The 24,944-nt window shown below is 39.3% G+C and overlaps 1 pseudogene; it reads right to left on the reverse strand.

Annotated features, from left to right (window-relative positions):
* Positions 1-14,667: 14,667 nt before the first annotated feature.
* On the reverse strand, positions 14,668-15,410 carry LOC140663649 (uncharacterized; annotated as a pseudogene).
* Positions 15,411-24,944: the final 9,534 nt, after the last annotated feature.

Consider the following 24,944-nt stretch of genomic DNA (forward strand, 5'->3'; position numbering starts at 1 on the left):
CCACAAACTCGTAGTACCCATCGACAAGCGTGCCATCGGATAAACGATATTCCCTGCTTCGCCCTGCGTGGATAATGCGATGACCGAGCTCACGCTCCTTCCACACTAACCGCTGTAGAGCTTTGCGCGACTGAATATTTACACGTCTGTAACCACCCACAGGAATAACACCTATCTCTCTTTTGCGCAAGTTTTTTCTGAATACTCTCATGCACGTAGAAGCAATAGTTGTACATTCCTTGAATGGACACACATCCCCGTACTGTAAAAAGATCTTTTTAAAAGCCATGCACGCTTGTCTAAGAATATCTACGTCATTACGGCGATAATCCAATATTTCGCGTTGAAAATCAAACACATAGTTTGCACGCGTCATCTCGGAGTGCCATGCCAAAAATTTTTCGCGTTCTTTCACCTGTATGGAATCAGGTGAATAATATTGTACATTGGGCAGTGGACCGACATAAACTTGATTATCGATAGTATTAAATAAGTGAGGAAAAATACCTTTATTCGAAATATCCGTCAGACCGAAAGCCTTGGGTAATTCGGATAAACGCATCGGCATATAATTAACCCTATCGATAAATTTTGTACGTTTCACCGTTAATACAACTATTTTCGTTCCGTTTAAAATTACTCGCGGCTCTAACGAGATACGGTTTTCCACGATATGATGTAAAATAAATTGAGTATCAAACGATTTAGCGTTATGTGCGATACAAAATATTTGTTTAAAATATTTTGTCGGACGCATTACAAAATCTACAAATTCCTGTACGGGATTACGATGAAATATATATTCCCGAATCCCGCACCAACGACATCACACCGAGGTTTCATTTATTTTCGCGCATGACTCGCAATTTGATGAGCGACGCAGAGCGTAGGCACGTGAATTTTTACATTCGTGGTACCTTGGAGCGTTTCGTCTTGCCTCGTCTCAAAGTCGTAAAACACGAATGCTACGCGGCTTTTTTTACGTGCGGGTATACAATTATTTTCGCCGCCGTTCCTCCGTTGTTCTTGCTCCCTATTCTCTTCGATAAATTCCGCACAATAAGGATTGGAATTATCGTCGCGCCGAATAGGTAACATATAACAAAGGTGATTCAGCGATTGTAAAGAATGACACACGCCGCAATAAGCCATGTCGCATTCGTGTTATTTATTTCTTTGAATTAACCGACCGCAATCATTACAAAATCGTACAATTTCGCAAACGCTTTTTTGCGATTTTCCATCGTATGATTTCCGCGCACGGTGACGCTTCAAGCACTCACGATTAAAAAATCCCCGTCCACAATTATCGCATCTAATATGTGGCGTATCTGTTTGCTCGCACGGCGGCATCGCGTTACATCGCGGACATTTGTTAGAGCATCGATGGACCCCTTATCGGAGCGATAACTTAAATTACACGGAACGCAGTATCCTCGCCCACCCGCGACGGCCCTTAAATTTAAAATTACGTCGAAATGCTTTATATCCAGATGAAATAATATATTTAGGCACGTTCTTGTCTCTCGCTGTAGTGCGGCTAAGAATTCAACCCCATTGTACAACGGTTTACCGCCCCGACTAAAAGTAACGATATTATATATCACTATAGCAATATTATCCCCGGCGAGATATTGTTGAAAGCGCTCGATTTCGGGAATTCCGCTTCCTTCCTCTGGAATCGTGACACCTGCATTCCTCGTAAGTTACAACGCTAAGTCGCGTTGTAACACAGAGTTTTGTCGTCTCACTGCGTTCCATTTTTCATGTAACTCTCCCGTGCGCAAATTTCCACGCTCGTTAAAAATTTGAGCGGATACAAGCGCACGAGGGAGACAAAAATTGTCCGAATTGGAAATCGTTAAAATCGAACGCTTAACAATAATATTCCATGTAAGTGCCTTATGTCCGCGTTCCTGAGGAGGAGTAACTTTAGAAACGCGGATATTAAACGCTAGAGCTATATCATGATCGTCGCAACTTTGCGCTAACGAACTTACAAGATTCCAAATATTCTCGTTAATCAAGTCGCGAAATGGTCGGAACGATATACCTGCGGATCCACGCGTAAAATTTCCGGAATCAAAAGTCATCCCGACGTAATCACCTGGTACGCACGAACGCGTTACGTACGTGTGAAGTTCCCGAAACGCATTCTCTAGCCAGTTATATACATTAGCCCCCTCGGGTACGGGTTGGATACGAAAACTAATTTTGCGTCCCTCTATACCGAAATTTCTAAATTGGCGCACGTTTTCCGATAATAATACAATATTTCTAAAATTATTTTCTACCTGATCGCCAGTATATACACCCTCCTCTTCTCTTCTATCGGGCTCGTTTTCCACAGCGTCAAGTGTTTCCTTATCTGCATGCGACTGATTTTCTTCTTCTCCTACGCGTACTTACTGATGTTGATGTTGTTGACGTTGTATTACGCCTTCTTCCACTCCCGATCTGTACTGTGAAAAATAAGAATAATTAAATTATTTTGATGAAATATTTTGTAAAATATTTCTTTCTTACGTTTAAATTTTGTTAATAATGTAAAATTATTATGTTATTATTTATTTATGTTAAGCTAACTTACTCGTTTTAATATTCTCCCTTCTGTTACGTCGGTATATGTTTAGGGATCGTACACCGGCATGTATGAAATGTCGGAGACGATAATTGTTGAGTAAAAGTTTCTTAGTAAAATTTTTTCAATTAAAATAAAATTTAAACGTAAGAGAAGAACTAAAGAATGTGTTAAGTTATTACCTTCTTCTATCATCGACACGTCATTTATATCATTTTCTTTTTCTTCCTCCTCCTCGCTTTCCGCTTCTTCTTCCTCTTCTCTCATTTCTTCTTCTTCTTCTTCTTCTTTTTCTTCCTCAATCATTTCGCCCGATTCTATTTCTGACTCTTCATTTCCCTCCCTCAGGTCTTCATTCCGTACTTCTTCGTTTGCTGCGATGTAATCTAAAAAATATTGTATTATTTCTCTTGTTTAAAAAAATCTTTTGCGCTATTTTTTTTATTCGATGTAATATTTTTTACTTACTTGCAAACTGGGAGAATATGACCACTTTGTCAATCGAGCTAACTTCTCCGGAAAGCGGTTCCTCTGCGTCATTCTCATCCCCCTCCGTTAAATCGATAACAGGAGGTTCTGAAGTTAACACTATGCGAGCCCGTCCTGAAATGTACGGTATTTAAAAATTTGAAAAATAATATTTTGTTTTTCATCATCGCTATAAAATATGTGTTAAAACTTACGTGAAGGTCCTGCCTCTGGCGACGTGTCTGCTTGACGTCTCCTGCGTAAACTTAATCTACCGGTTCGATCTTCGTTTATTCGAGGATGACGATTTCCTTCGACTGTCGCGATCGCGATCGCGTTGGGTCTAAAAATTGTTTGATTTAAATAACATATTTTATAATTTTAAAACCGATAAAAGTAAAAATAAAAACTTACCATTCGAATTCTGGAGAAATCGATGAAAATGCAGCCGAAGAAATTCTATATGCCCACCAGCATTGCTCTCTTTTTCACCAAAACAGATCCGCGATTCGATAACTTCTTTGGCGATATTCAAAAGTTCGCGAAAATTGCAAAAATGCCCTAGGCGGAATAATACCGCGAGCACCACGCTAGGACACTCACCAGCGAACTTTCCGGAGACGCGATAATTTTTTTCGTCGTCGCTTGTTAATCCCGATAACAATTTGTCAAATTTCTTGCCGCACAAACTCTGTGCCAGTGAAAGGCAAATTTCTACAACGTTTTTAAGATTCGTCATGATAATTAATTATTTGCACTGTAACTCACGTGATGAATACAATTCAAATTCGGAACTTGAAATGTACTTTTTCCAATACGGAGAACCATATTTATACATTTTAAAGAAAACGCCTCTTTAGGAAGAGGGGAAAATTCTTTGATTTTGCATTGGTCAGGTTATTAAACAAAATGCAATAGGACAATACAATGCAAAACCTTCAAAAGAATGTTTTATTATTATATTTTCTTCTTTTATGATGGATTAACGGTAAGTTCAAAGAAAGTTTTGGAAATAATCTATTTCCCACGTTTACATTTCTTTTTTTGTTACGTACAGTAATAACGATTATTCCTTTTTTGTTACGTGAAGTAATCTTTATTATTTTCTTTATTTCCGCGGCGGCTCGTTATAAGAAATATGTCGTGAAAAAATTTCGGTAATGTTTATTATTTTCTTTATTTTCTCGTCGACTATTTATAAGAAATATATCGTGAAAAAAATTTCGGAAAAACCAACAAGCAATAAACACTTATTCCTTTTTTTTTGTTACGTGAAGTAATCTTTATTATTTTCTTTATTTTCCCGGCGGCACTTTATAAGAAATATGTCGTGAAAAAATTTCGGAAAAACCAGCAAGCAATAAACGATTATTCCTTTTTTGTTACGTGAAGTAATCTTTATTATTTTCTTTATTTCCGCGTCGGCTCGTTATAAGAAATATGTCGTGAAAAAATTTCGGTAATCTTTATTATTTTCTTTATTTTCTCGGCGGCTTGCTATAAGAAATGTGTCGTGAAAAAATTTTGGAAAAACCAACAAGCAATAAATAAATATCTTTTTTTTATAACTTTTATATGTGACGCAAGGTTTTGTTTTTTTTCTTGGCACGTTTTAGAAATTCTTTCTCTAAATTTATATTGAATACAATTTTATATATAAATATATATATATATATATATATATATATATATATATATATATATATGTGTATACCGGGTGTCCCAGAACAACCTTCCGTCCGTAAAATGACGTATTTCTGACACAATTCTAAGACAATTTTTCCTTTACCAAAATTTTATTTGAAGCTTAGTTTTTGAGTTAAATCAATTGTCATCGACATTGTCAACGACTTCAGACTGATCGATATATTGATTTTTCGGCTCAGCTGAGAGACACATCGCGTGTAGCAATCAGCTGATCGCAGCGTCCAATGTTATTTTAAGAAACACTTATTCCTGACGTAATTATAAGACATTTTCTTCTTTACCAAAATTTTATTTAAAGCATAATTTTATGCTATAAGATAAAATAGTTAGCAACTCATGCGGCGGTAATCACCCGTCGGACGGTCAGCTGCGGCCGCGCTCGCGGTGCGCCGCGCCGCGCCGCTCCTGCCTGCCTTCTATACTCGACGCGTGATTTGCTAGCTATTTTTGCTTATAACACAAAAACTACGCTTCAAATCAAATTTTGGTAAAGGAAAAATTGTCTTAGAATTGTGTCAGAAATACGTCATTTTACGGACGGAAGGTTGTTCTGGGACACCCTGTATATACATATACAGGGTGGACCATTTTAATCCATCCAGTCGAATATCTCAAAAACCAAGCCCGGGAGAAAAAAATGTTTCAGACAAAAGTTGTATGGTTTCGAGGGGGCCATAAAGTGGTACCATTGGTTTGACCTTGAAAAGTCATTTAAAGGTCACTTTAAGTTTTTTAAATGGAACACCCTATATATTTTTACATATTCTTGTAGCTCGTCTCGAGAGCTTTTCAAAACACTTATGACAAAGTATTTTTCATTAAGCATTTTTTGAGTTATAAGGCTTCAAAGTTGCAATATTTTGACATAAAATACAAAATATCTCATAAAATATTCATTTTTTTATTATCTTATTCTAATACTTTTATGCACAGAATAACGAGACGAATCAATTGGCATAATTAAAACACATAATTATGTTAAAGTAAAAATCTGAATTTGCAACTAACAGTTACACATTTTTACTTTAACATAATTATGTGTTTTCTTTACACCAATTGATTTGTCTCATTATTCTGTGCATAAAAGTATTAGAGTAAGATAATAAAAAAATGAATTTTTTATGAGATATTTTGTATTTTATGTCAAAATACTGCAACTTTGAAGCCTTATAACTCAAAAAATACTTTGTCATAAGTGTTTTGAAAAGCTCTCGAGATGAGCTACAAGAATATGTAAAAATATATAGGGTGTTCCATTTAAAAAACTTGGAGTGACCTTTAAATGACTTTTCAAGGTCAAACCAATGGTACCATCTTATGGCCCCCTCGAAACCATACAACTTTTGTCTGAAACATTTTTCTCTCCCGGGCTTGGTTTTCGAGATATTCAACTGGATGGATTAAAATAGTCCACCCTGTATATGAAAAATTTTCTTTTATTATATTTTTCACGATTTTTGTAAAACTACGTTATAAAAATATTATTCTCTGAACTTTACGCGACACAATGCAAACTATGGAAGGTAACGCACATTTTTATAATCTATTTTTTAAATTGATTTAAAATTCCATACACATAATTTTTTATTACTCAGCGCGCGCATTTTTCCCATCACTTTTCTATTTCATCTTTCTAATTTAAGTATTCGGGAAAATTAAGTTCAGTCGTTTCCTGCCATCCGAACTAGCAAGTTCAACTGTAAAAGTTCGTTGTTTTTGTTTGTACTCTGAGCGCGATTATTCGAACTTCGATTTTCTACGCAGAAGCAGCTATCATGGATAAACGTAAGGAAATTTCAAATTTCAAGAAATCCTTGTATTCAGTCAGCGCTTCTAAGTCAGAATGCAATTTCGTGGGAAAAATCGAACTGCAACGTATGTTGTTATCTACAACATATGGCCTGAAATCATCCTATACGAAGAAAATTCATGTGGGCCTTATGGCGATGGATGGAGAGGAACTGGATTTTCTACCGATTGTTAAATTATCATCTCATAGCGCTGAAGGAATTTGCTTCGATATGGAATCGTGGCAGAAATTTCAAGAAAACATGGAACAGATGTCTTTGTACTTAAACGGTGATAAAATTAAGCAGAGTACGATTATCATCGACAAAATAATTATAAATTTTACTACCGCATATGGTGCTAGAGCTGTGCTAGTAGCGTATCGCGAAAACGTACAAGAAGATCTTCCTTCCGAAAACATCGAAGATACGAACGCAAACGGACCTACACCGAAGAAACGGAAAACTTACAGCGTTGCGATAGTAATGCAGAGAGCAATCTTTCTGGGACTGGAAAATATAGTTGGATGTGTAAACGCTCGTTTGAATCAACTAAATTTAATTTCCAACAGTGTCAACGAATGTGCGCGATATTTAATGAACGAAATAGAGATAAATCTTTCTATCAATAGTAACATTAATAGCAGTATTATAAAACTTCTGATCAAGAGTAATAGCAAGGAAATAGAACGTAACGTTCGCATTCAGCTAAAAGATTTATCATTTCTCGATATATACTTTTGTAGTGTTAAAAGAGATTCTAACCCAGGTGCTTGAGGGGGGTGCGGGGGCGGGGGAAACCGCGGGCGCGGGGGATGACGTCACGCAGGTCCGCGGCGCGGTTTGTAGACGAGGGATACGCGGGGAGGGGGAGAGGTCCGCGACGCGGCCAGTAGGCGAGGGGTTTGCGGAGAGGAGGGAGAGGTCCGCAACACGGTCGTAGACGAGGGGTTTGCGGAGAGGGAAGAGAGGTCCGCGAGTAGGATGATGGATAGAGAGAGAGAGAGACAGCGCGATAGGCGTTCGCAACGCGGTAGAGAGAGACGGCGCGATAGGCGTTCGCAACGCGATAGACGGAAACGCGTAGTATAGGATAGGATAAGGAGAGCGCTATGCACATTGTACATAGCGTAGGACAATGAGAGCATGAGTGGTGGGAAAAGGAGAAGATTACAATAGAAAGATAGTGTGAGAGAGAAAGAAGAAGGATGAGGGGAAAGAATAGCGGGAGCGCGATAAGACGGAGGCTAAGGCGTACGCGAGAAAACAGATTAAATTTTTTATATATTATATTATTATATTATTATATTATTATTATTATTATTATTATTATTATTATATCTTATTTTTTATATATATTAAATATTATCTAATTAATCCTAAGAAGAGGAAGAAGGATGGGATAGATAATGAAGACGCAAAACTCAATACACATATTTACCATTAACAAAATTTTTAATCATAAAAAATGTGTATGTGTGTACATATAAAGTGTGTGTGTTTTTTTTAAATATAAAATATAAAAAGATATAAAATATAAAAAAATCTAAAATCTAATATATAAAATATAATAAAAAAGATATAAAATATAATATATATAAAATCTAAAATATAAAAAGATATAAAATATAAAATTTTAAATATAAAAAAGAAAAGATAAAATATAAAATATGAAAAATCTACGATCTAATATATGTATATATATATATATATATATATATATATATATAAAATTGAAAATTATAAAATATAAAATTTAATAAAAACTAAAAATCGGCGGGAGAGAGACGGAGGGGGAACTCGCGACGGCTGCTTTTGTAACAGAAAAGAAAATGTACATTTTTATTAACATTTTTTAAAAAATATTTAAAATTTGAGCATACTCACAGTATGAGGGGCTCCTCTCCGAACAATCTGCGGAGACAGAAAATGTCAACGTACATTTTCGGGTACTCCGCGTCTAAAAAGCGGGAGCAGGGGCTGTAACAGAAAAGAAAATGAACATTTTTATTAGTATTTTAAAATAAATATTTAAAATTTGAGCATACTTACGATAGGACTCCTCTCCGAACAGCCTGCGGAGACAGAAAATGTCGACGTACATGTGTAAATAGACCTCGTCTAACATTCGAGAGCGGGGGCCATCGCTCCACAAATTCTCCCACTCCGCGCACTCCTAGTGATAGGCCCGCACCCAGCGCACCTCCTCCATGTGCGCTATGCTAATGTATCCAAGCACAGGATAGCTTCTATTTCGAAAATCTATAAAAAAACATAAATATATTATAAATAAAAAAAGCGTATAAAAATAATAATAAAAACTACTTACATTTCTAAACAGGACCTCCAGTAGCGCCTGGAATAAGGCGCGGGCCATATTTCGCGCTTGCCGAAGTGCGCGGCGATGGTACCGGCGATAAGTAACCCACTCGGGTAGCCGTATGCGGCAGAATCCCGTCTCAAACATTGCATGCATAAATGAAACAATTTGTGACATGTTTAACTTTAAACTTTTTTTATTCACTCCACAAATGTACTCACTGGATCACGGTCAGATATTTTATGCTAGCTCCAGCGAGAGCTAGGTAACGTCTCGATGAAAAAAATGGGTAGGGGATGAGCATGACATAAGAATTAGTACGAATGCTTACTCTTCACAGCTGATAAAAAAATTAAAAGCTGACTGACGCGAACTGTCGCTCCACACGGCATTCATACAGATAATTCTAATTGAACAGCATAAAAAATATAAAATATACAATATAAAATAGATAATATTAAAGATAAAAATTAAAATAAGGGGAGGGAGGGAGAGCACCACAACGTCTTCTGAAAAAAAAACATCATTATTAGCATCTTTAAAATTTTATAAAAATGATAAATACACACACAAATCATGCAGAACTTCTTTGTTTACCACATGCGTGTATTAATTGCGTGAGAGGCAAGTCGCTTTCTTCTCTCTTCTAAAAAGTCTATCCTTCTTAATCTTTTTATCAGTAGCAGCCTCACTCTTCGAAGATACTTTATTTCCGGAACAACAGGATCTTCAAATTGTAAAAGTTCTACTACAGTATCCTCATTGATCACATCACATAAAATATCTATATTGTCACGGATCTCGAAAAACAGTTTTAGCGATTTTGTATAAGTCTTTGGTAAACCAATTTCACGATTTTGTAAAAACTGCACCATAGAAGTCACAGAGCCATCGAGGGCGTCGGAGTGTTCTCTCCACTGCATCTTATCGCAACACTTACACAATAATAGTTTTTATTTTTCATGCATTAGTCTTCTTTCGTACAAAACGGACAAAAATTGCACGGTATTAATTGATACAGCAGTCTCAGATATCCACCGCATTCATATAAATCATGGATCTGTTGATAAACTTCACTTTGATGTGTGCGCACCACATCACTACCAATCTGTGACCTTTCCGGCAATCGCATGAAACACGATATACAGTGTTTAACAGAAATCTCAGGTTTATAATAAAAAGATATAATGCACAGCCGTTTCATTTCATTATATGTACGAACTTGTACATCATCTAACGTACGAATAATAGGTTCCACAACATCACTGAAATCACTAGAATTACCGTCAAGAACACTATCGTGTAAAGATTCTACATCCAAACCAGAATGTTCGGACGAAAAGTCCATCGAATCGGACGACTCGGCAAACTCGAACAAATCAGACGAATCGGATGAATCGGATGAAATGTTCATCAAGAGTGAATCAGGCGACTCGGAAAAATCGGACAACTCGAACGAATCGGATGAAATGTCCATCAAGTCATCCATAAGCACAAAGTTTTTTTTATCAGTTCGCACCCCGACGAGTTCTCTCGAAAGTTATGAAGGCTCGAAGCTGTAGAACCAAGAACAAAAAAGTTATGACCATTTTTAGTTATACGCGTCCGAAAACTTCTAAGTCCCTAAGGGGGTGAAATTTTTTTCGCAATTCTAGCGTTCCAATGAGAGTTCCGTTCGCACCCCAACGAGTTCTCTTGAAAGTTATGAAGGCTCAAAACTGTAGAACCAAGAACAAAAAAGTTCTGACCATTTTTAGTTATACGCGTCCGAAAATTTCAAAGTCCCTAAGGGGGTGAAATTTTTTTCGCATTTCTGGCGTTCTGATGACAGTTCTGTTTGCACCTCGACGAGTTCTATCGAAAGTTATTAAAGCTCGAATCTGTAGAACCAAGAACAAAAAAGTTTTGACCACTTTTATCGAAAAATGAGGTGCCGTTTTCGAGTTAAAAAAAAATTTTTTTAATATTTAACGGTCAGAACTATTGTTAAAAAGTATCAGGAACTATAGAACTTCGAGAACTATAAGATAGTATGATTTAAATGCTATTTTTCGCATGTTGCGGTGCCACGAGAAGTTAGCACCTCATATTTTCAAAATGCCATTTTTATGGTATTTCGCCGGAACTATTTCTAAAACCTACCAAGAACTGTAGAACTATTTGGGGTGCAAACGGAACTCTCGCTGAAATTTACGATTTTAAAAAATGCGATGCCAACTTCACAGAGGTGTGACCGACAGGGTACGAGCGGTCCGCGCGAAGAGAGAGAGAGAGTCGTAATAGTCCGTTTTCTCTGGTTGTTTGTTGTCTTGTTGTGTGGAAAGATTTCTGCCTTTTTAAAGTATTGCAGGTTTGACGGTCGTCGACGCTGTCGCCGGTCTAGACCTCCTCGGTCCTCTCCTGGGAAGGGGGAGTTGTGACGTGACGTTTTCTTTCGTCCGTCACAAGGGCCGAAAGGCCCGATCGGGAAGGGTTTTCGCGGGGCCTGCGTCCTTGAATTATAGAGAGAGCGTCCTGCGAAATTTACTTTTTTATATTCGCGCGTTATTTGCGAGTTTGGCGACAACAACCTATAGTCGACAGCTGCGCGGGTCCGAGGAGCCTAGTGGTGATGGCGAGCGAAGGCCAAGGACTGCGGAGAGATCGCGCCCGGTAAAGACCGTACATTTTATTTAACAATTCATAAATCAGCGGAGACATCGGCTGCCGTTAAAAGGTTTATACCCGCAGAAGCGTACCGAGAGCGAAAGACCGGGAAAGAACGGTCAAGGGGATGGCCACTCCCGACGTATTGAGCATCGGAGCCCCGACTATGGAGCTGAAAGGTCGGACTCAACCATGGGGTTCGGGGAAGCCAAGGGCACGGACCGAGCCGACCGGAAGCTGCCAATAAGCCGCATCGGGAAGTTGCCTCGCGGAGACCGAAGGATCATAGGATCGATAACCCGAATCGAACGGGCCGCGATAAGGAGCGGCCGTGATTGGCCCTAAGGACCACGATAGCGCCGCAGGTGGCCTGATTATGTACGATGTCGTCGACGTGCCTCCCGCAAGCCTCACGCTTGTCACTGTTCGGTGAGCGATCGAGGACGACAGGCCTATCGACCCGATTAGCAAGGATCATCCTGTGAGAGATCGGACGACAGAGAGAAGGAAAGATTGTAAGGCCGCCAAACCGGTAACTCGTGCGATTCGGGCGAACGGATCCTGTGATAATTACCGTAATTTTAGTTGTCGCGATTAGCGGGGAGATTTTATTCCGCCGTCGCGTATTTGTTGCCGTACGGTTAATGAGATTCGCGAGGGCCACATTTCGTCCGAGTCGTAGAAGGGCATAACGTTTCTCTCAATACTCGCCGCCGATAGTCATTATTGTATTACCGTATCACGTACCGTTTAGTTGTCGAAATCTGTTACCGCGTGTTAAATTGTATCCGTCGGAAAGCGAGCTCGTATACCGCGTGTCGCGTGCGACTTCTCGCTCCGCGCTACTTATCGACTCGCGATCCGGGAACAATTACTGTACCGTCATTTTGTCTAATGTAAATTTGCGCACACGGACGTCGGATCTGCGTATTTCGCTTGTTAGAGGGACTTCCTACGCCGTATAGTACATGCCATTAATACCGTGGCGATCGATGGCGGAGATCGATGCGGGCCGACCGCACATGTTTACATATATTCCCGAAGTATTAGCGTAAATCGATTAGCGCGATCAACGGGCGATTCGTGGCCGAGATCTGATACCTATAATTGAATAAAATATTTCTACGATCGCCACGACCCTAACAAGTGAGCAATCTACGAAAAAGTCGGAATTCCTACGAAATCACGCGTAACTCGAGATCCCTCGGCCGCGACATCGCGCCGTCACGCGCCCTTCACATGTCTCGAGCGTGCGACGTATTTGTCTAGTTGTCGCATTTAAGATAACTCGCTCGGAAAGGCTTTCTCGCTCCACACCGAAAGTTTTCTTATGTACTACATTTATCCCCCTAATACTTGTCAAATATATTTATTCTTCCAAGTAATAATTGTGTCTGTTTTCCCGGGAGACTCTCCCTGACTAAATATCGATTCTCGATCCCGTTCAGCTCCTATGCAACCCCCCCTCTGCCGCTTGAGTTTCGACTAGCCGCGTTAGTTGTCGTTGCGATCGTAATTGCTTCTCGAGATTGAGCAACCTGCCAAAATTGTGTTAATTTGAGACGGCGCGGATTTTCGCGCCTGGCGCCCAAACGTTATCGTTTTAATAGAACCGAATCACGATCAATTAAGCGACCGCGCCGAAGGTGTGCCGTAGACCAGTCCATCGGCCAAGAACTGTATCAAGGAGCGTACACGAGTTTTAGCCAAAAATAAAATTTACGGTCACAATATATATATTCATTCATGTAAATTTATGTATATTTTTATTATGTTATATGTTTATATTAAATTCTTTTTATGTATCCAAGAGTTGTGCGATTTATCAAGTCCCAGCCATTTCACAAAAACTTCATCTCCTTTTTTACGTATCACCTTTTCCATGAGATACACGTCGGGGTTAGCAACACGTTGTAGTTCGTATTCGTAGAGTCCTCCGGCTACTGGATTTCCGCGCGAATCTTTTAATATATATATCGCGGAATTAGTATTTTGACAATTTTAAACACTTCGGTCGACCAATTTGATGTGTAACCTTTATCGAAAATGGTCTTGAATGTACTTACACGTATCGAATCACCCACTTTGAATCTCGCTGGAGCAGCAATTTTTACATTGTATACTGTATTTAAAAGTCTATCAGCGATTGTTGGAGTGACATCGATAGGTCTCATATTGATAGTGCGATGTTTTCGCGCGTTATATTCTGCAACGAGTTGGGATAAAACGTCGATCCACTTGTAATTACTATTTAGCGTAAACAATTTTCACATATTGTTCTTTAAAGTGCGGTTGAATCGTTCCACGATCGAGGCTTTCATAATGGAATACATTGAATAATGATTAATGTTATGTTTCTTCATGAGTTTTTGCACATTTGCATTATAAAATTCCTTTCCTCTGTCTGTTTGAAAATTTTTCGGACATCTTCCACCATCTCGAATTAGTTTCGCGATCGTTTCAGACATTTCGTTTCCGCTCTTACTTTTGAGCGGTATGGCCCACGCATACTTGCTCAGCACATCAATAACAGTGAGTATGTAATTGAAACCTTTGTTGACTCGTGCATAAGGACGCATCTCAACCACGTTTGCCTGCCACAGATCATCGTATCCGCATACTATGACGCGTCTACGCGGAAAATTTCTTCTCGCCGGAGCGTGCAATTCTTCCACGAGCAGTCACTTTTCAGAGTTGTTTTTCTTTTCTTGCATATTTGATCGTGGCATATTTCATAATAATGTAAAAGTTCATGTATAATTCTTTATGTATCTTTTCTTGAGTTGGATGTAGTTTGCACACGTGTCTGAAGTATTTTCTGCATTTCATGCATCATTATCTGAAGCGTTTGCACGTGCGTTTCGAGCGCAATAATTGTTTCCTCAATTTCTTTCAGCCTATTCCTCAAAAGTTCAACACTCATTTCAACGTACTGTTTGTTAGCAGCATCGTTATCATCTTCCGGTTGCACTACACGTCGTATCTTGCGCAACCTTGCGTCAAAGCCGGCGCTAGTCAGACACAGAGCGTTATCTCGCACATACGTTCTTAGTAATCCGTTCCATTCATAGTATGTATTATTCGACGTACCGAGCGATACTCCAAATTTATTGACATTTCAATACGAAATGTTTTGACTACTATCGTCAACATGTTGTTTAATTTATAATAAAACCCGCCTCGTGAAGCTCTTCGATAATTGACATGATTTCATTGCCATGAGCATTGTTACCTGCTCGACGCGAAGCTTCCAGCAGCCGCAAACGATCTACCAATTCGTTGGGATCGTTACAATGTACGTATTCAATTTTATTCTCACTCAGTGTTATAGTGCGTGGTAGGTTTATACCTTTTCTAATTTTTCTTTTGATAGGAAATAATGAAGCGATTATATATTTATATTTGTATTCTTTGTTACCTAATATTGGATTACGCACATTACTATCACGTCTATGCGGGTTTGTCGCCAGTAATATACTTTTATATTTATGCATATCGTTCTTTGTATATACAGCATCGTCGGGAATTCTCTTGAAAATTAATTCATAGAGACCCGGCGTCCCCGCATATTTTACACCATTGATGATTATATTATCATTCTTATCCACTTCGAAATGTTTATCGCCGAGCATCATTCCTTCGTCGGAAAATTTAACACCGTATACGTAATCCATCTCGTTATTTATCTTTTAGAGTTATCTTGGCTCAAAATTGCTCCGATATATCTTTGTCCGAGCGGACCAAGATGTTCTCGCAACATATTCTGACCCTCGGATGTTTGTAATTGACGTTGAACCGACGTCACAACCGCTTCGGGTGTGGTCTCAAAAATTTCTTCAACAGAAGGAGACGAGATTATTTGAGGTTGTTGTACAGCTTTTATCGGAGTCGATTGTTTCATTCGCTTTGATTGATTTGGTGTAGAAGTTATTAATGAATCGTTTGATCGTTTTTGTCCCCCATTTGATTTTTTTTCATAAATCAGTGAAATGTTTAATTGTTTCTGCTTTATGCTCTCTTGTTCTTCTTTGGGTATACCAAACGACTCCACTTTCGATGCATCAGATTCTACATCGATGGTATTCTCAACAATTTGTTTTAGAGGTTCAGTGATTAGCCTAAAATGTCTCTCCAAAGCGACATCTTCCTCAATTTTACCAGTTTTTAAAGCGTGATATTTTTTGCGAATTGATTCACTCGTTTTTGCAATCTCTTTCACAATCTTTTCATGTTCATCATCAGCATCATTTTGTTTATCATGATGGATATTTTGTAGACGTTGTTAGACTGATGTGTCGACAGCGACTAACCTCTCTACAGTATCGCAAATTCATTAAATCCTTTTCTATATCGTCCATTGGTCAGCGAGCTGTCTTTATCAATAACTATGAATCCATACTTGTGCTACCAGCATTTCTGGCATAATGCGTGAAAATCGTTGTATGACATGTCAGTATTTACATGATCATTGTACACATGTTTCAGGTTTGTACTATCTTGTTGAAATAAAATCAACAGATTCGCATTGTCGCGTATAAGATGCTTGGGTATCTTGGCATACGTTTGACAAAGATAGAAACAGTCGACGCTCGAGTGTCGACCCATTGCAAAGTACTCTCTTATCGTATCTTGTTTATTGCACGCCACGTCATCAAAGATAAAAATAGAATTCGGAAGCGCCTCGCTTGGAGCAACGACTTCACTATTATTAGAGAATGTGAAATAACCAATTTTGTCTATCGGTGTCAACAAATTTTCCAAATATTGATATTCCGGTTGTTGAAGCGATTTTGAGTATACGTACAGGTTCTCAAAGCGAACACCGTACGGATTTTCAATTAGACTTATCAATACATTAGTCTTACTACAATTTGAAGGCCCGCAAATAATACCGCGTATAGTAATTAGTAACATGTTTCCATGCTTGTGTATTCTTTTTCAAGCATTAGTCTATTATCAAAGTTTATAACTTTGATTATCGTCGCTTGCCGCACAAACCGCATTTTGAGAATGAGTCATGGGAGGACCTATTTATAGATGTGCATCGAATCGAAACCGCTCAGTATTGAAAATATTTTTTCATCTGTCAGACGACAGTCATATTCTCGAGCTTACCTCTGAACAGTTGCAATATATACCAAAGATTATTTTATTAAGACAGTTTAGCCGCTACGTGGAACGACTGTGGGACAAACTTCCCGAACATATAAAGGTTGATTCTGAAGTACAGCGGTATCGTAGATGTTTGCAACATTATAATTTACCGTGGCAGCAAACACATATCGACGGTCCAGCACCATTTATTAAAGATTGCTACGAATGTCAGCGAGAATTATAAGAGGTAGTGGTCTATTGAATCGTGCGATAAACGCGCTTCCTATCGAATTACATATTCCTGGATATCAGTTTTGCGGACCGGCAACTCGTTTAAAAGAACGATTGGCTAGAGGCGATCGAGGTATCAATCCATTGGACGCTGCATGTCGCGACCACGATATAGCTTACTCGCGAAGCAACGACCTCGGTGAACGACACGTTGCGGATCATATACTAGCTGTGAAGGCGCGGGAACGTATTACCGCCAGGGATTCGACTCTTGGTGAAAGAGCGGCTGCTACGGCTGTTTGGACGGCCATAAAGGCAAAAACGAAATTTGGTATGGGAATGAAGATGAAAAAATCACCGAAAAAGAAAAAGATGTTGAAAAAACGAATACTTCCAGTAGTGAAGCGTGGTGGTATTTTACCGATTTTACCATTGTTGGGAGTAGTCGGTTCTTTGGCTGGTGGAGCAGCGGGAATCGCAAAGGCTGTAAACGATAGCAAGGCCGCGCAACGCCAATTTCGAAGAAATACAACGTCACAATCGTGCTATGGAAGGTCGTGGACTTTATCTCTCTCCCTACGAGCGTGGACGGGGGTTCTCAACGACTGCTAAGAAAAAAAAACGTTAAAAAAACGTTAAAAATGCCTGCGAGTGTAACAACTAACGTACAATTGGAACAACTTGCAAGACGTATGCGCATACCTTTCTTTAGAGGCGTTTTCATGCGCAATAATTTACCCATAAGCGGCGTGCGACGAAATGAGAGCTGCATTGTCAATTTCGAAGACGTTGAGGGTCCTAGTACTCATTGGGTAGCATACGCAAAGAGGGGAGATAATGTTGTGTATTTTGACAGTTTTGGAAATCTTCGACCGCCCGAGGAATTGGTGCAATATTTTGGACAGAATGTAACAAAAATTGAATATAATCATGCGTCTTATCAAAGTTATAATCAGAGTATTTGCGGTGCCCGTGCCGTGAGGATAGGGTCTTCCGGGATATTCGCCCAAAGAGTTGGAACTCAGGCAGCTAATGAACGCACTCCGTACTTGTATAGTAAAAGAATATATTTCTGTCGTACTGTTACACTTATCTTATACTACTATTAACTCGCGTATTCGGTCGACGTGTAGACGAACCGTGCCGATGGGTAGATAACTTGTTTACGCGCGGCTCTCTTGCTAGCGACTTTCTTACGGCGACCGCGATGGATCTCGCGATCGGTTTATCACTTTAATTTCGAGGGCGGAAGGATGAGGTTTTCCGGGTCGAGCGCGGGACGTGCTCCGTGCTGGGGTGTCGTAATGCTTGTTCAGCTTGACCGTGACTTGCTTTCTTGTTGGTCACGTCTTATTTTTCTTTCTTAATCTTTCTATTTAATTCTTATTTAATTTTATTATTTAATTCTTTTTAATGCTTTGCTTTGCTCGCTTAATTTTAGTTTATTTCTTTATTTTATATATTTACTTTTCTCTTTCCAGGTAAGTGTGTCGGGTTACGACATCCTTCCCCCTGTGGGAAAAGAAAATTTACTAACGATAAATTTTCTTTGCCTTATTTTGGCTTCTTAGTCTATGTTTTTACATTTTGTGTTATTAATATAACATGGCTGTGTTGTTTCCGTTATTTAGTGTTGTATCTGGTTGGTATCTGTCATAAATTTTTTCTCTTTGTACTGGTGGTATGCTTATTTGGATTGTGCTTATTTTGTCCGGTTGTTCTTTTTTCGTTTGCTTCCTTCTTCTTACTAGGTGAGTTAACACTACAATACTGAGTATAATTATTGTTCCTGTGATACCTGATATCGCGGGATATATTACATGTTCTCGTATCTGTAGTCTGTCTTTACTTATCTGTCTGTCTGTCTCGGTCAGTGTGTTACTCAGTTTCATTACTTCGGATGGGTTCCGTATTATTTTTCGTAATTTTATTCTTTCTGCCTTGTCTTTTGGTTCGTTCGTCTGTATTTTCAGTATGCTTGTTAAGTTGTAGTCGAGTATCTTTGTATTTACATATGTTGTTATGGAGGGTTTGCTTGCTTTTATTATTATGTCGGGCGTTACTAATTTACATTTTTCTTTTATTGTTATTCGCCCTGACCTTTTGATTTCGGTTTTCTTTGTTACTCCGTTACTACATGTTATTTCTATTGGCTGTCTTTTCCTAGCGGAGTATATCCACGAGTTATCAGCGTTATCCATATCGTTGAGTTGGCGTGTATGTGCGTGTGTTGCAGCTGTTTATATGTGTGTCTGTTCGTACGTATGTCTGTACTTCGCATAACGCTTGGCTGTCTATGTGGTGTGTCAGATGACTTCTTTCGCATATATATTGGTTGTCGTTTCGCATACATTTTTCTAATTCACTTTCCATTGTTCTAAAATACGTTCGACTATCGGTGTCTATCGCTATTATCGGTTGGCTTACTTCTATACATATAAAAGTGTCGTCTTGTTTATGGACGGATAGAGGGATTGCTTTTATTATCTCGTATGTAGGGTACATTATTAATGAAAATCTTACTATCGTAATTATTCCTATACTATCGTAGTGTGCGCTTATTTTTATAAATTTCTCGATCTTTCCCCAATTTTCTGGTGCAATATTGAACGGAAAGTGAGTTCCTTGCGGATATCTGTGCCGCGATTTCCTTAAGATTATTTATTATGGTTTCGACCAATAGTAATCTTATGTTTATTATTCCGCTTTTCGCGCTATTTAAATGTTTTACGATATCGGTAATATCCGTAATTAATCTTCTGATGATCGCGTTCAATACGATGAAATGTTCGTCCATCTCTTTTCTGTGTCCGAATCCTATTTTCATCTGTATCCAGCTTTGTCGCATTTTCTCTGTCACATTTAAAAACTTGTCTTCATTTTCCTGTATTATTTTTTCTGATTCTTCTACGTGTGCAATGATTGCGTTTAACACCTTAATTTGATTCTTCAGAGCATGCTGTAGCGTTTGTTGATTTCCTTCCAGCATTTTCAATTGTTCGTTGATTATTTTTTCGTTGTCGGCGTCCATCGTGCCGAATAGCGTTTTGGTTATGGTTCCTAGTCCATCTACTAATCCTGTCCTTGTTTTCTTTGCTAACTGATAGGTCGTTCTTAAACGTGTTAATAAAATTATTGATTTTTCGTACTCTTGTTCTGTCAGTTACAGTAAGAGGCTGCAAGTTCCTTTCATTTTTTCTTCTAAAGGTTTGTCATAGCATAACGCTCTCGTTTGCGCCATGTATCCTGCTAACTGCTCTTGTCGGTGATCTATTGCGGCGATGTCTGTTTTGATACTATTTTCCATGTGGACTCTACTTGATTGGTTTTTCCTATCTTCTCGAAAAATATGCCTAGTTCCCGTGAGAATCTTTCTATCTTCCAGGCTTCGTCGGTGTCAGTTTTTTCTGTCCTGTCTGTGCTCCAGGTAATTAGACTCCTGTAATATAAATGGTATCATATTATATCACTGCGCTTTCTTAGAATGTTTCGTACATTCTTTATTCGCGTTGCGCTTTTGCACATGTAGCTGCTTTCGCTGTTCTTTCTTTGCTCTTAGTTAGTCTTCAGTCGCGATCCTGTGCGGTTCTTTTCGCTTTGTGTTGGATTGTTTATTGTCGAGCAAATTTCATAGCTCCCAACGCAGGTGACATTCAGTTTTCGAGTGACCAGCAGATTGTGCATGACACCGGTGAGTTGGTTTCTCGAAGAGCCCGCGGAAAACCATTTTTCCCGTACTTTCGTGTCTCGAGTGTCTGAAGTGATTTTCGAACCTATCCCGGACGCGCCGTTTACCTCGGTGCCATCTCACCGGTTTTGGTTGACAGGGCGCCACTTTTGAGACCGGGGTGTTTTTCGGTTTTACGGGAGTGTCTATCGTCCCGTTCGCGGCCGTGGCCACGGTCGTGGCGCTCCCTTTTAAGGTAAGATTTATTTTATTTACATTTACTTCTCTTTGCTTTCCTCTGCGCGCGTCGTCGTTTACTATTCTAATTTTCGATGAACGCTTTTAATCGGTTTACGTGTACGCGTATCGTCCTTCTTCCCATTTTTATCGTATAGTTTATGTCCGAATTCTTCTCGGTAATTAGATAGGGTCCGAGCCACAGGGAATCCAGCATCTTCGATCGTCCTCTACGAACTGTTTCGTCGTGTAGCAGAACTTTTTCTCCTACTTCGAATGTAGTTTCGCGTGTTTTCTTATTGTAATTTTCTTTCACTTTTATTTTTTTGTTGCGTAGGTGCTCCTTTGCGACTTGTTGCGTTGCGCGTAATTTTTCTTGCAGTTCGCTTGCGTAGTCTTCGTACGTGTATGTAGGTTTTAGCGGTTGCGATAGAGTTGTCGGTAGGGTTGCTCTGTGTCCGTAAATTAGTTCGAACGGTGTGAATCCTGTCGCTGTGTGCGGAGTAGTATTATACGTGAACATTGCGTATGGGATCCATTCGTCCCAGTCGGTTTGATCTGCGTTGATATAGTGTCGTAAATACTCGGCTAGTGTACGATGTGATCTTTCCAGCGCTCCGTTGCTCTCCGGATGATACGCTGTTATTTGTATCTTTTCGATTTTTAACAATTTGCAAGTGTTTTTAAACGTCTCGCTTAGGAAATTTGTTCCTTGGTCGGTTAGTATTTTTTCTGGAATACCATGCTCGAATATTATTTTCGTTGTAAATTCTCTTGCGATTGTTGCGGCTTCTTGGTTCGCTATTGGTATCGCTTTACTAAATATCGTTAAATTATCTTGGAAGGTTAAGATATATTTGTTTCCAGTAATTGTAGTTGTTAATGGTCCGACTATCTAGTGCACATTTTCCGAATGGCTTATCGGCAGTGTCCGTGATTATTAACGGTGCCTTATTTTTTCTTGACAGTTTATTTCGTTGGCATAGTTTGCATTTTGCTATATAATTTTCGACGTCTTTTGTTATTCCTTTCCAATTATGCATTAGTCGAATTCGATTTATTGTTCGTTCCTTGATGTCCTCCTAGGGAGGCGTCGTGGTATTCGTATAATATCTTTTGTTTCTCATCTTCCGTATATTCTTGCATTGTTCTCGCGTCGCGTGCCTCTTTCTCTTGAATTGCATTGATATCCGCTACGTGTCGACTCAGCGCGTCAGCGTTTTTGTTCGCTATTCCGGCTTTATGTATTATTACATAATCGTATTCTTCTAATTTAAGCCTCCATCGGATCAATCGAGATCCGGGGTCAGTGACATTAAATAACCACACTAACGATTTGTGATTCGTCACGACCGTGAATTTGGTTCCATATAAGTATGGTCGAAAATGTTTAACGGCCCATACTATAGCGAGTAACTCTTTCTCTGTCGTACTATAATTCTGTTCTGCCTTTGTTAGTCGACTCGCTACGGGTCGGTCTTGTCCTATCTGTCCTTGCGATAATATGGGTCCGATTGCATAGTCGGATGCATCTGTCGTCACTATAAATTCTTTTGTAAAATCTGGGTACTTCAGTACCGGTGTTGTCGTTAGTTTTTCTTTTAGTATTTCAAAGGCGTTCTGCTGCGCTTGCGTCCACTCGAACTTGTTTTCTTTCTTGGTTAATTTTGTGAGTGGTTTCGCTATTTTGAAAAAATTTTCAATAAATTTCCGATAAAATCCGGCCAATCCTATAAATGCTTGTGCATCCTTGACCTTTTTTGGCGTCGGAAAATTTTTTACAGCTTTTAATTTGGTTGGGTCGGGTGATATTCCGTTTTTCGTAATTAGGTGTCCGAGATATGTCACTTCCTTTCTTAGAAATTCACATTTGTCGGGCTGTAATTTTAATCGATTTTCCCGTAATCTTTTTAATACTTCGATTAATCTTTTGTTGTGTTCCTTTAAACTAGCTCCAAAAATTACAATATCGTCTAAATAAATTAGATATTTTATTTCTTGCAATCCGCTTAACACGGCGTTCATTAATCGCTGGAATGTGGCGGGTACGTTTTTTAATCCAAACGGCATTCTGTTAAATTAGTGTCCGTACGGCGTGGAAAACGCTGTTTTACTTTTGTCACTTTCTTCCATCTCGATCTAGTGATATCCTGATGCCAAGTCGAGGGTAGTAAAATATTTTGCATTTCCTAATTGATCTAATATGTCCGTAATAATATTCGGTAAAGGGAATGAGTCGCCTATGGTTAGGTCGTTCAATTTTTGAAAATCTACCACCACTCTAAATTTTTGTTTTCCGGATGCATCTAACTTCTTCGGAACGACTAGTAAGGGTGCGTTCCATTGGCTCACTTACCCTCATTATTCCATTATCCAGCATCTCCTGCATTTGTCGATTCGGTCTTATGTTTTTCGGGCAGTCGATATGATCGTACGTTAACCGGTGCGCTATCTGCTCGTGTTGCAATTTGATGTGTCACCGCGTTCGTATATGTGAGTGACTCTCCGTCGGTGTGGAACACGTCGCTGTATTCCTCGCAGATATCTCTTATCGTTTTTTTCCTCCTCCTTATTTAGGTGTCCGGTGCGGAGATCTTTTAATATTTTCTCGGTGTGTCGTAGGCTTTTCTCCTCCGTTGTCGAATGTGCGAGATTTATCTCTGTTGCGTCTTTGGCTTCAATTTTCTCAATTGTTATATGTGGCATTGTAATTTCGACTTCGTTTTTGTTTGTATTCATTACGTTCGCAGGGCATAAAAATTTTTCGGGTTTGACTAGACAGTTGCCTATAAATACGCCTGGTATTATTTCCTCTGCTCGGGTTACTCCCATCATGTTGATTATCGTTGCCACTTGTACTATCGTCTCGCTCCGAGGCTGTAACGTGATCTTTTGATAAGGGTATAGTCTCAGTATATTTCGTTCGATTCTTAGCTGTTTCGTTGAGTAGTTGCATATCGCTTCTTGTTTTTTAAGAAAATCTATTCCTATTATTCCCTCGTACTCAATCGGAAAATCGTCTTTTACGACATAAAATCTATGTTTTATTTTTTTCTCTTGTAACTTTATCGTCGCATTTATCCGTCCGATCGTATATACCTGGTGTCCCGTCATGCCCGTGAGGGTTATTTTGTCTTCGGTTATCATCGTTTCTCCTTTTAGATTTCTCACTTTGATAAGAGAAATGGCTGCTCCCGTATCGCATAATAAATTAATTTTTTCTCCTTTTGCCTCTTGATGGGTAATGCAACTAAGTCTAGGCCTGTGTGTGAGTGAGGCGTTCGTCTTACGTGTTATACGTGATACTCGGCGGCAGGTCGACGTTGCTTCTTATCTTCTTTCTCCTCCTCGTCGCTACTTCGAGCGGAATCAGATCTCTTTTTTCTTCTTTCATCGTTATTCCGATTTTTAATTTCCCGTGGCGGTTGATTTCGTTTCGTACGATTAGACTGGTCCTTATACGGTCGTCCGTGTAATATCCAGCATTCTTCTTGCCTATGTCCGGTCCTTTTGCAGTGGTTGCAATATTTATCAACGATATTTACGCGCGAGGGTCGCTCCGGTTTTGGTAATGAAAATCGCGTCGTGTATCGACTCGTTCGGCATTTTCGTTCGTAATGCCCCATTTTTCCGCATTTCTGACATTGTGCAGTTCTTTTATTATCATGATTATACGCGGGTGTTGCAGCGTTCTTTGGTCGTGCGCCGGCACATGCCGATCCCTTGACCTTCTCTTCCGCGCTCGCGGCTGATATCGCTTCTTGCAGTGTCATGTATCCTCGAGAACGTACCACGGTTTTAATGTCATCGTGTAATCCGATTTGGAAATTCTCTAAGGCTTGCTGCTGTATTATTTTAAAGATTATTCGCTTGTGCTCCGTCGCATAATTTTGTCCGTCTAGTATCGACTCGTATAGTTCTATTGCTAGTTTGTCTGTTCGAAGTCCGTATGCTCTCGCGCTTTTGCCGGTTTTCTGTTTTAGCGTATTGAACTCTATTTGCAAATGTGTCGTGCTCTTTCTACTAGCATAGCACGCTTTTAATTCTTGCTTTAATTGCACAAAATTTCGGATCTTTCGCGTCTGAAAATCTAGCATCGCTCTGCCTTTTAATTTGGTACATAGTACGCCACTTAACAGGGTGACTTCGTCTAATGGGTCAATATTTTCGACCACGTATGTTGTCGCGCTTAAAAATTCTTGTAAT

The sequence above is a fragment of the Anoplolepis gracilipes genome, chromosome 3 (assembly GCF_047496725.1).
Source record: "Anoplolepis gracilipes chromosome 3, ASM4749672v1, whole genome shotgun sequence".
NCBI classification, from domain to species: Eukaryota; Metazoa; Arthropoda; class Insecta; order Hymenoptera; family Formicidae; genus Anoplolepis; species Anoplolepis gracilipes.